Source organism: Cnephaeus nilssonii (genome assembly GCF_951640355.1).
Source record: "Cnephaeus nilssonii genome assembly, chromosome: X".
In the NCBI taxonomy this organism is placed as follows: Eukaryota; Metazoa; Chordata; class Mammalia; order Chiroptera; family Vespertilionidae; genus Cnephaeus; species Cnephaeus nilssonii.
The window spans coordinates 76,265,702-76,278,639 of record NC_137071.1 but is presented as its reverse complement, the minus strand read 5'-3'; the positions used below and the strand labels follow the sequence as shown (position 1 = coordinate 76,278,639).

Below are 12,938 nucleotides of genomic sequence, written 5' to 3'. Positions count from 1 at the left end.
ATCCAAGCATATTCTATCCAGCAAGGTTATCATTCAAAATTGAAGGGAAAATAAGGAGCTTCACAGACAAAAAAAGGCTAAGGGAGTTTATCACTACTAAGCCAGCAATGCAAGAAATGCTAAAGGGAATGCTGTAAAAAGAAGAAATAAAAAGGTAAGAAGAAACACAGCCTCAAAAAATAAAAATGGCTACAAACAAGTACCTTTCAATAATAACTTTAAACATATACAGACTAAATGCTCCAATCAAAAGACATTGAGTGGCTGAATGGGTAAAAAAAACACGACCCATATATATGCTGTCTATAAGAGACCCACCTGAGAAAAAAGGACTCATACAGATTGAAAGTGAAGGGATGGAAAAACATCTTTCAGGCAAATGAAAATACAACATAAACTGATGGGGAAAAAAATAGATCCAGAGACAGAGAAACATCAATCAGAACATCAAACCTCAGGGAAGAAATTGTGAGGTAACCAGAAACCCAAGAATGCCTGAGAACGTCTTTCTAGCCATGCTAGCAATCATCAGCTGTACGGTAATATTACCTGGGGCAAATGGGGAAGTATTTCGGTCTTATGCTCCTGACCCATCATGGGTAAGACCCCTAAGATGGGCTGATCCTTTGCCTAATGTAGTCACCAATAATACCAAACACCTTGGTCATCCAAGAGGACCATGGGTGGGGCTAGAAAGTATAATTACACAAGGGTCTCCACCCAGCTTCCCTTTTGTATGACACAAAATCAAACCACTGCCCCTTTGTGTGTACAATTAAAGAGAGGTTTCTGGCTTGTGTGGACACCAAATAAAGGTTGTCACTACTATCACTACTTGCCCCTGTGAGAGGTGCAGAAAATGTAACTAAGACCTTGTCTATACAAAAAGAAATGCTCAGCCAGTTTGAAATGGAATTGCCATGGCCTAGTGTGGTGGTGGGCAACCTTTTGAGCTTGGTGTGTCAAACTTTGCTAAAAAACTGAGCATAACTCGGGTAGTGTGTCACTTTGAGGAAAAAACTAACTCCAAGACTCTAGTCGCAAATGTTTCATCCTCGGCATGCGGCCACGTGTCATCAGAAATGGCTACGTGTGTCAGTGCTGACACGCGTGTCATAGGTTTGCCATCACTGGCCTAGAGCAAAGAATATCCTTACATGATATTATTCTACAATGTCATTATAATTTTTCCAAGATTTGTGTTACCCCCATTACCTATAATAGTACCACAAACCCTTGGTCATCAATAAAAAAATCATCTTTTTGGTGCTTGGAGACAAAGGTAACACACCTCTTGATATTTTAGAATTACAACAGCATAATATACAAAAAAAAAAGAAAGAAAAGAAAAAGATAATGAAGAAAAATAATAAGAGCCTGTAAGAAATATGGGACACCATCAAATGAACCAACATTCATAATAACAAACATCCCAGAAAGTAAAGGGCGAGACAAAAAGGCAGAAAAAAATATTTGAAGAAATAATGGCCAAAACTACCAAAATTTTATAAAATTAATCTGCAAATCCAAAGAGCACAATGAAATCCAAATAGAAATAATTCAAAGTGGATATCACCAAGATATATTAGAATCCAACTGTCAAAAGTTAAATACAAAGAGACTATTCAAAGCAGCAAGATAGAAGCAATTCACCATGTACAGAGGATCCTCATAATATTACTTGCCGTTACCCATCAAAAACAAGAGGCTAGAACAGCAACAAAAAAACCCACTATTAAACAAGTATTCTATTTTGGCAGGACTATCCTTCAAAAATTAATGAGAAATAAAGATATCACCAGATAAACAATCACTGAGATAATTCATCATAAGCAAACTATCACACTAGAAATACTAAAAGGAGTCCATCAGGCTGAAATGAAAAGACACTGGACATTAATTCAAATCCACATGAATAAAGAAAAGTAGTACAGGTAACTGTATAGGTAAATAGAAAATATACTATAGGACATGTATGTAATAACTTAATCAATAATGAAATTTTTTAAAAAGAAAATACACTATAAATATATTTTTTATTTATAACTTTTTTCTCTTAATTTAAAGAACACCTGCATAAAGCAATAGTTATAAATATGTGTTGATAGGTATATAATGTATATAAATGTAATTTAGATGATAATAAAGCAAACTCTTTGTGCACTTTTGAAATTGAGTTGCCCGTTATCTTAACTAGATGATTATAATTTAAGATATTAATTGTAATCCACAAGGGAAACAATAAGAAAATGATTCCATAAAATAGAGTGAAAAGTGACAAAGGAAAAAACATGGTATTTAACACAAAAGATAGAAGTGATGGAGGAATAGAGGAACAAAAAAGTCATAGAATATATAGAAAACAAATAATAACAAGGAAGTCACAAATCTTACATTATCAGTAATTACATTAAACAATACAACCAAAAGGAAGAGACTGGCAGAATGGATATACAATTATGATTCATCTATATCTGTCTGTAATAGACAGACTTTAGATTTAAATACACAAATAGATTTAATGTAAAGAGATGGAAAAAATATACCATGCAAACATTTAGCAACAGAGAGATGGAGTGGCTGTACTGATATCAAACAAAATAGACTTTTAAGACAAAATTTGTTACTATAGACACAGAAGGATATTTCATCAAGATAAAAGGGTGGAGCTATACAAAGATAAAACAATTACATATATTTATATGCATATAATCTACTTATATATAACATCAGAGTCTCAAAATACATGAAGCAAAATATGACAGAAATAATTTGATGAATAAGAAATTCAATAATGAGACTTGGAGACTTGAATATCCTATTTTCAATAGGAATAGTACAACTAGGCAAAATATTAACAAGAAAATGGAAAACTTAGTCCTGGCTGGATAGCTCAATTGGTTGGAGCTTCATCCCCACATGCCAAGTTTGCGGGTTTAATATGTGGTCAGGGCACATACAAGAAATAACCAATGAATGCATAAATAAGTGGAAAAACAAATCTCTCTCTCTCTCTCTCTCTCTCTCTCTCTCTCTCTCTCTCTCTCTCCTCAAATCAATAAATAAAAAGGAAGAAAATTGAAGATCTGAACATTATAAATCAACTAGACCCAATAGACTTCTATAGAATGATATGCCCAACATGAAATACACATTATTCTAAAGAGCACATGGAACAATATTACAGGGTGGAGGGAGAGAGCAAAAAAGAAAAGAGAGAGAGAACTCATAGAGATGGACAACAGTGTGGTGATTACAGGGGTGGGTGTGGGGAGGAGGGTGAGTGGAGGTGGAAGAGAGCATAGAGGGGATAAATGGTGACAAGGAAAAAAAGTCTTGATAAATTTTAAAAGACTAAAATCATACTAAGTCTGTTCTCTGACCACATCAGAATGAAATTAGTGGCAAGAATGTTCCCTAAATAACCAATGGGTATGTGAAGAAATAAGGTAAATTAGAAAATCCTTCTTGCATCCCAGTTAAAAAAAGAGAGAAAATACTTCAAAATTAATGGAAGCAAAACCACAACATATTTAAACTTACAGGCTCTTTGAGGAAGACACGGTTGCAGCTGCAGCAGAGCTCCATCCTGCCCACTCCTCCTCCTGATTCACTGCTGTTTGCAACTCACCACTGTTCTCTCTTACCACAGAACAAGTTGGTCAGAAAGCTGCACTGCAGCCATGGCTTTTAAAGATACCTGAAAGACATTGGTGGAACCAGAAGTGGTGATTCACCAAATTAGAATTACCCTAACCAGCCACGAAGTAAAATCTTTGTAGAAGGTGTGCGCTACTTGATCAGTGGAGCAAACAAAAAGAAACACAAAGTGAAAGGACCAGTTCAGATGCTTGTGAAGACTCTGAGAATCACTACAAGAAAAACTCCCTGTGTGGAGGGTTCTAAGACTTAAGGATAGGTTTCAGATGAGGATCCACAAGCAATTCATTGATTTGCACAGTCCTGAGATTGTTAAGCAGATTACTTTTGTCAGTATTGAGCCAGAAGTCAAAGTTGAAGTCACCATTGCAGATGCTTAAATCAACCTTTTTAATAAACTGACTATCAGTTAAAAAAAAAAAACTTATAGGGTATGGCTAAAGCAGTGTTTAGAGGGAAATTTATAGTTGTAAATGTGTATATTAAAAAAAAATGAAAGACCTCAAAATCAACCACCTAACCTAATATTTTAAAGAAAACTACAAAAGAACAACAAATTAAATCCAAAACAATTAGAATGAAGGAAATAACAAAGATTAGAGTAAAAATCAATGAAATGGAAAGTAGGAAAAACAATATAGAAAATTAACAAAATAAAAAGTTGGTTCTTTAAAAATTAATAACAAAATTGATAAATTTTTAACTAGACAGACCATGATAAGAGAGAAGATGCAAGTGATTAAAATCAGGAATATAAGAGGGAACATTACTACTGAAATTTCAGAAATAAAATTGACTATATAAGAATACTATGAATAATTGTATGCAGGTAAATTAGACACACTACATGGAATAGACAGATTTCTGGGACACAAACTAGCAAAACTTACAAGAAGAAATAGAAAAAGGAGGGAGGCAAGATGGCGACTGGCAGGAAGGTAGGGAGGGAGAGTGTATGAGAGAGTGAGGGAGTGATAGAGGCGTGTGTGGATGTGTGTGGGTGTGTGTGTGAGTGAAATAAGGACAGTTTGACCCTGCAGTTCTTCCAGGGGGCTCCCAATCCGGGCAGTCTTAGATGGCAAAACTCCGCTGCCACCGAAAACACACCAAGGAGGACACCGGCGGCACAGAGACCACGCCATCTTGAAGAACAGAACTGCTTGAGACTAGAATCCTAGCCTCGCCAACACCCAGTCTGGTTTCAGAAGCAAACCAGGACCCTACAGCCACTCAGGTAAAGACTCCAGGCACCGCAGCCGCAGATTTCTGTGAGTCAAAAAGCCAGTCCCCCTCCCCCACTACCCCCTCAGCAGCGACATAGAAACTACCAGACCCCAGCTGCACAATAGGGCTTTCTGCGCACGCACAGCAGTCACAGCTCTACCTGACTTTGAGCCTTGGTGTTGGACATGGGAAATTTGTTTCCCGTGACTATTCTCCATGCCCAGGCAGGGAGGCAGTTCTGAATTTGAGCATAGGTGCACGACCTTGGGGAGATTATTCTCTGCGACCAGATCCTGCACCCACGCAGGGAGACAGCACTGAATTAGAGCTTGGGGATGCAAACCTGGGGAGTTTGTTTCCCATGACCAGACCCTGCACCTTAGCAGAGAGGCTGCGCTGCAATTGAACCTGGATGTACAGACTTGGGGAGTTTGTTCCCCACGACCAGACCCTGTGCCCACACAGGGAGGCAGCACTGAATTTGAGCCTGGGTTCATGGACACAGGGAGTTTGTTTTCCACAGTGCACACCCGCGTGACCAGACCCCACACCCACACTAAGTGGCAGTGCCATCTGACTTTGATTAAGGGCAAGCGCACACAGAAGGCTGTTTACTGCAAAGCAGAAGTGGACCTCCTGCCAACACAGTGTGACTGAGCAACCCGGTCTCCCAAGCAGATCGGGGACCTTGAATCTCCATGCAAGAGGCAGCAATGAGCACCCAGTGACTAGACTCTGTTCCTCATTACATGTGCCTGGGATCCCCAATTCCCAGTACATTCACACTACAAGCCAGTGACTCCAATTCTTGGTGCATGTGCACACAGGGATCCAGATTCTCAGTGTGAGGTAGCACCAAGTAACAGAGACTCTGATACTCGATTCTCGGCATGGACACAGGGAGCCTCTGACTCCTGACACACAATAGGGGACTTTGATTTTTGGCACATGCCAGGTGGTTCTCTATTTCAATGTGGCACAGGCCACACTAAGTCCTTGATTCTAGGTGCAAACATGAGGCCACACTAAGCACCTGTGACTCTGATCCAGGGCGAGAGTGGCTCCCACCAACCTACAGCAACCACACATCTTGGTGTCAGAGCTCTTCAGTGACACTTGGGGGGTGCAAAACTCCCACTTCACACAGACCAGGCCCCCGCAACTCGACATTTGAACATTCTGGTGATAGTCAGAATGGGGAGACAACGAAGCAATCCCCAGAGGAAAGAAAAGGAGGAATCGCCAAGAAAGGAAATAAGTGAAATGGAAGCATGGAACATAACAGATAAAGAATTCAGAGTAATAGTCATACAGTTCATACACTGGGTGGACGAGAAAATCAACAACCTGTGCAAAAATCAAGAAGAAATGAAAAATGATATAGCTACAATCAAAAACACCATGGAAGGCTTCAACAGTAAACTAGAAGAAGCAGATGACCGAATTAGTGAGTTAGAAGATCAGGTACAGAAACAAACCCAATCTGAACAGCTACTAGAGAAAAAAATTAAAAAGCAGGAGGAGAGCCTAAGGGAGCTTTGGGACAATGCGAAATGAAATAACATACAAGTAATAGGGCTGCCAGAAGGACAACAAGAGCAGCAAGGATTAGAAAATTTATTTGAAGAAATAATGACAAAAAACTTCCCTGATATGGGGAAGAAAAAAGTTACTCAAGTACAGAGAGTCCCAAGCAAGATGAATCCCAAAAGACTCACACCAAGATACACCATAATTACAATGGCAAATGTTATCGACAAAGAGGGAATCTTAAAGGCTGCAAGAGAGAGACAGAGAGTTACCTACAAAGGATCCCCCATCAGATTATCAAATGATTTCTCAACAGAAACACATCAAGCTAGAAGGGAATGGAAGGAGATATACAAAGTGATGCAAAGCAAGGGACTGAATCCAAGAATACTCTATCCAGCAAGACTAACAATCAAAATTGAAGGGGAAATCAGGAGCTTCACAGACAAAAAAAGGCTAAGGGAGTGTATCACTACCAAGCCAGCAATGCAAGAAATGCTAAAGGGAATGCTGTAAAAAGAAGAAACAAAAAGGTAAGAAGGAACACAGCCTCAAAAAATAAAAATGGCTACAAACAAGTACCTTTCAATAATAACTTTAAATATAAATGGACTAAATGCTCCAATCAAAAGACATCGAGTGGCTGAATGGATAAAAAAACATGACCCATATATATGCTGTCTACAAGAGACCCACCTCAAAACAAGGGACTCACACAAACTGAAAGTGAAAGGATGGAAAAATATCTTTCAGGAAAATGGAAATGAAAAAAAAGCTGGGGTAACAATACTTATATCTGACAAAATAGACCTCAAAGTGAAGGCCATAACAAGAGATAAGGAAGGCCACTTCATAATACTAAAGGGATCAATACAACAAGAGGATATAACTCTGGTAAACATATATGCACCCAATGCAGGAGCACCCAAATACATAAAAAATCTCCTGGAAGATATCAAGAGAGAGATCATCAACAATACAATCATAGTAGGGGACTGTAATACACCACTGACATCACTGGATAAATCATCTAGACAAAAAAATCAGCAAAGAAACAACAATCCTAAATGACTCACTAGATCAGATGGACTAAATTGACATATTCAGAACATTTCACCCCAAAGCTGCGGAATATACGTTCTTCTCAAGTGCATATGGGACATTTTCAAAAATAAACCACATACTGGGTCACAAGCAATGTCTCCCCAAATTCAAGAATATTGAAATCATACCAAGCATCTTTTCAGACCACAATGGCATAATATTAGAAATAAACTACAATAAAAACAATCCAAAACACTCAAACACTTGGAAGCTGATTAGCATGTTATTAAATATTAATTGGGTTACCAATGAGATCAAAGAAGAAATTAAAAACATTCCGGAAACTAATGACAATAAAAACACAACAATCCAAAACCTATGAGACACAATGAAAGCAGTCCTGAGAGGGAAGTTTATAGCTCTACAGGCCTACCTCAAAAAACAAGAAAAAATGGTAGTAAATCATCCAATGCTGCAACTCAAAGAATTAGAAAGAGAGCAACAAGAAAAGCCCAGAGTGAGCAGAAGGAAGGAGATAATAAAGATCAGAGCAGAAATAAATGAGATAAGACAAAAAAAAAAAACACAATAAAAAAGATCAATGAAACCAAGAGCTGGTTCTTTGAAAGTATAAACAAGATTGATGAACCTCTAGCCAGGCTCACCAAGAAGCAAAGAGAGAGGACTCAAATAAACAAAATCAGAAATGATAGAGGCAAAATAACAACAGACCCCACAGAAATACAAAGGATTGTTTAAAAATATTGTACCATCAAGAAACTAGACAACCTGGAGAAAATGGACATATTCCTAGAAAAATACAACCTTCCAAAACTCAATCAGGAAGATTCTACACATCTCAATACGCCAATAACTATGGAAGAAATTGAAGCAGTCATCAAAAAGCTCCCAGCAAACAAAAACTCAGGGCCAGACGGCTTCACAGGAGAGTTATACCAAACATTCAAGGAAGAACTAAAACCTATCTTCCTCAGACTATCCCATAAAATTCAAGAGGAAGGAACACTTCCAAACTCATTCTATGAAGCCAGCATCACCCTAATATCAAAACCAGATAAAGACAGCACAATGAAAGAGAATTACAGGCCAATATCCCTCATGAGGGTAAAAAAAAATGGCGACGGAATAGAGTCGTGTTTGGAATCTGGTCCTGGGGCGGAGAGTAGGAGCAGCAGAGGTTCGCAGGGGGAGTGTATATTGGCAAGCCAAGGGACTGCTAAACTCCAGGAGAAGGCGGGAGAATGCTGGGCAGGGTTCCCCTGACCGTGCAGCACCCACAGGGGCTGGGTCCCCTCCGGGAGCTGCGGGCTCACCGGGCGCCTCGCCATCTTGCAAGGAAAGGAGGATTTTATTTGAAACCTGACTTTCTGCGACAACTGCAAACACTGAACAGCTGCGAGCACCAGAACACCGGTCCCCTATCGGCGCAAACATTCGGATTCAAAGGAACTCTTCACTGCACCACGGAAAGGTCAGATTTTGCCTGAAATAAGGTGTGGTTTCTAATCCCCGCAGTGGGAGGGAAGTGTGCGAGCCGCAGGACCGGCAGGAACCGGGAGGTCTGTGCCTAGAAAAATCGGCGGCAGTTGGAGCTGCCGTGATCCGTGAATGTGGAAGGGGGTCTTCTGAGCTGCTAACAGAAGTGACTCTTAAAAGCAACTCATTTTAATCTGATGAGGAGGGTCAGACTAAGAATTTTCAAAGGAGTGCAGGCTACTTAGTCTGGCGCACAGACCCACTGTCCGCACAATTGGGCTCTTTCCGACTCTGATTACTAAGCCATAGGAAAACCCAGGGGGAAAAAGCCTGAAAGACTGCAGGGGGAAGTTGTTTTTCCAGAACCTGGGGAGCAGAGCTGGGTGTGACCATCGGAGAGGCAGCTCTGAGGCGCACACCTCCACAAACCGGTATTGAGTGCCATAGAGGGGAAAAAAAAAAAAAAAAGCTAGAGAGGCCCGGAAGTCAATTCAGAAACACTGCAACCCAGGGGCTGAAACGCTAATTGTCTCTGGTGTAATCAAAAATAAATATGAGAAATTAAGACACGGCCGGCTTAAAAACCAGGACTGGCTTACAACACTGAGGAGCAGTGGAACAAAAGCTGAACTGAAATACCGCCCAGACTGGGAAACAGGCATACCAAACAGAATAATAGAGGAAGTGAATGACAGCCGCTACTGCACATTTCAGTCTTCCTATTTTTTAATTTTTAATTCTTTTTTCAATTTTTTTAAAATTTTTTTATTCTAATTTTTTTATTTTCATTTTTTGCATCTTTAACTTAAGAAACTAAATTTTTTTCTTTTTCCTCACTCGATTTTCACCTTTTTAATTATTACATTTTTATTTTCAATCAGCATTATTATTACTATTATTTTACTTTTTTTAAAATGTCATTTGATTTTCTCTTTCTTTTATTTTGAGATTAGTGTCCTACATTCTATTTGCATCTTTCCCTTACCCTATCTCAACGCTAACATTTTGCCATCACTCTCCTCCTAACCTTTCCCCTTTTGGTCTCCTGTTTATCTTAACCCTTTCTGGTTTTAGATTTTCCCTACTTTTTCAGTTTACCCTCTGCTAAAAATTTCACCCTACTTATATATCTAATTCCCAACCCCCTGCTCCAAATCCATACATACCTCTCTCTACGCTACCTTAAAAAAATTATTTTTCTCTCTGGCCTTTTGTTGTTGTTTGCTTGAATGTTGATTAGATTGAATTTTTATGCTTTCTTATGAGATTGTTTTGATTATTCTTTTTGTTTGTTTGTTTGGTTCTTATGTTTGCTTTGTTTTTGTTTGTTTTTTACTTTTGTTTTCCCTTACCTCACTTGATATTACTTGGTGTTGCAGTTTGTATTAATGTCCAGGCTCGTGTTGATGGAATTTGCTGGGATTAGTGGTTGTTCTAGTGGAGTTTACTCCCCATATATATAGTTTGTTCCCCTTTTTTCTCTTAGTATTGTTCTTGTCTCTCTTACTTTCTTTCTTTTGTTTTTTTTCTGCTCTTTTCCCAAGTTCAGATTCACACTCTTTTTTTCTTTTTTTTTTGTTCTTTCTTTTTACTCTCCCTCTTCCACTTCTATTCCCTAATTTGTCTTTCTCTGGTGGTTACCTTTATTGGAGGTTATGAATATCGTGAATACAATTCTGTTCAGTGCCTTGTGTGTTGTGCCTGGTTGTGTTGTATTTTGTACCTTTAAATCAACGCCAGAGAGAGAGAACTATATAACCAGACATTCGGAGAAGAGAGACCATGGGGAGACAAAGAAATAACCCCCATAGGAAAGAAAAGCAGGCATCACCAGAAAAGGAAGTAAACGAATTAGAGGCAAACAACCTATCAGAGAAAGAATTCAGAGAAATGGTCATAAGGTGGTTGAAAAGGATGGAAGACAAATTCGACAATATGAGTAAGAACCAAGAGGAAATGAAGAAGAACCAAGAAGAAATGAAAAATGACATCGCTGCTGTAAAGAACTTAATAGAAAGCATCAAGAGTAGACTAGAAGAAGCAGAGGACCGCATAAGTGAGCGAGAAGACAAGATGGAAAAAAATACCCAATTACAACAGCTTTTAGAAACAAAAATTAGAAAGCATGAGCAGAGCCTAAGGGAACTTCGGGACAACACAAACCAAAACAACATCAGGATAATAGGGGTATCAGAAGGAAAGGAAACAGAGAAGGAATAGAAAACCTGTTTGAAGAAATAATAACAGAAAACTTCCCTGATATAGGGAAGAAAAAACCCACACAAATCCAAGAAGCTCACAGAGTTCCAAGCAAAGTGAACCCTAAAAGACCGATGCCAAGGCACATTATAATTAAGTTGGCAAACACCAATGACAAAGTAAGAATCTTAAAAGCGGCCAGAGAGAGACAGACAGTTACATACAAAGGAACCCCCATCAGACTAGCAACTGATTTCTCAACAGAAACTCATCAGGCCAGAAGGGAATGGAATGAAATATACAAAGTCACGCAAAGGAAGGGTCTCAATCCAAGAATACTGTACCCAGCAAGGCTATCAATCAAAATTGAAGGTGAAATCAGGAGCTTCACAGACAAAAGAGGACTAAGGGAGTTTATCACCACCAAACCAGCAATGAAAGAAATGCTAAAGGGTCTGCTGTAAAAAAAAAAAAAAAAAAAAAAAAAAAAGGAAAGAAAGAAATAGGAAGCAAAGAAGGAACACAGGGGTATAGAATAAAAATGGCGACAAATAAGTGCCTATCAATAATAACTTTAAATATAAATGGATTGAATGCCCCAATCAAAAGACACAGGGTAACAGATTGGATAAGAAAACAAAACCCATATATCTGCTGTATACAGGAAACCCACCTCAAAAAAAAGGACGCATACAGACTGAGAGTAAAGGGATGGAAAAATGGTTTCCAGGCGAATGGAAATGAAAAAAAAGCTGGGGTAGCAATACTTATATCTGACAAATTAGATCTCAAAGTGAAGGACATAACAAGAGATAAAGAAGGCCACTTCATAATACTAAAGGGAGAAATCCAACAAGAAGAAATGACTCTGGTAAACATATATGCACCCAATATAGGAGCACAAAGATACATTAAAAAACTCCTGGAAGATATCAAAGGAGAGATTGACAGCAATACTATCATAGTAGGAGACTTCAATACCCCACTATCACCATTGGACAAATCCTCTAAACAAAAAATCAGCACAGAAACATCAATCCTAAATGACTCACTAGACCAGATGGAATTAATCGACATCTTCAGAACATTTCACCACAAAGCCACAGAATATACATTCTTCCCAAGTGCACATGGGTCATTTTCAAAGATAGACCATATGTTAGGACATAGGCAAAGTCTCCCCAAATTCAAGAAGATAGAAATCATATCAAGTATCTTCTCAGATCACAGTGGCATAAAACTGGAAATCAACGACAATAAAAACAAACCAAAGAAATCAAACACATGGAGACTAAACAGCATGCTATTAAACCATGACTGGGTTACCAAAGACATCAAGGAAGAAATAAAAAACATCATGGCAACAAATGACAATGAAAACACAACAATCCAAAATCTATGGGACACAGCGAAGCAGTCCGGAGAGGGAAGTTCATAGATCTACAAGCCTACTGCAAAAAACAAGAAACAATGGTAATAAATTACCTAACCCAACAACTCAAAGAGTTAGAGAGAGCGCAACAAGAAAAGCCCAGTGTAAGCAGAAGGAAAGAAATAATAAAGATCAGAGCGGAGATAAATGAAATAGAGACCAAAGAAACAATACAAAAGATCAACAAAACCAAGAGCTGTTTCTTTGAAAGGATAAACAAGATTAATGAACCTCCAGCCAGGCTCACCAAGAAGCAAAGAGAGAGAAACCAAATAAACAAAATCAGAAATGAAAGAGAAGAAATAACAACAGACCCCACAGATATACAAAGGACTGTTTAAAAATACTACGA

General features: G+C 38.6%; 1 pseudogene across 1 annotated transcript; it reads left to right on the top strand.

Moving 5' to 3' along the window:
• The first annotated feature begins 3,683 nt into the window (after positions 1-3,683).
• Positions 3,684-4,117, top strand: LOC307095754 (small ribosomal subunit protein uS10-like; annotated as a pseudogene). The gene has a single exon. The product of its transcript is annotated as a small ribosomal subunit protein uS10-like (transcript).
• Positions 4,118-12,938: the final 8,821 nt, after the last annotated feature.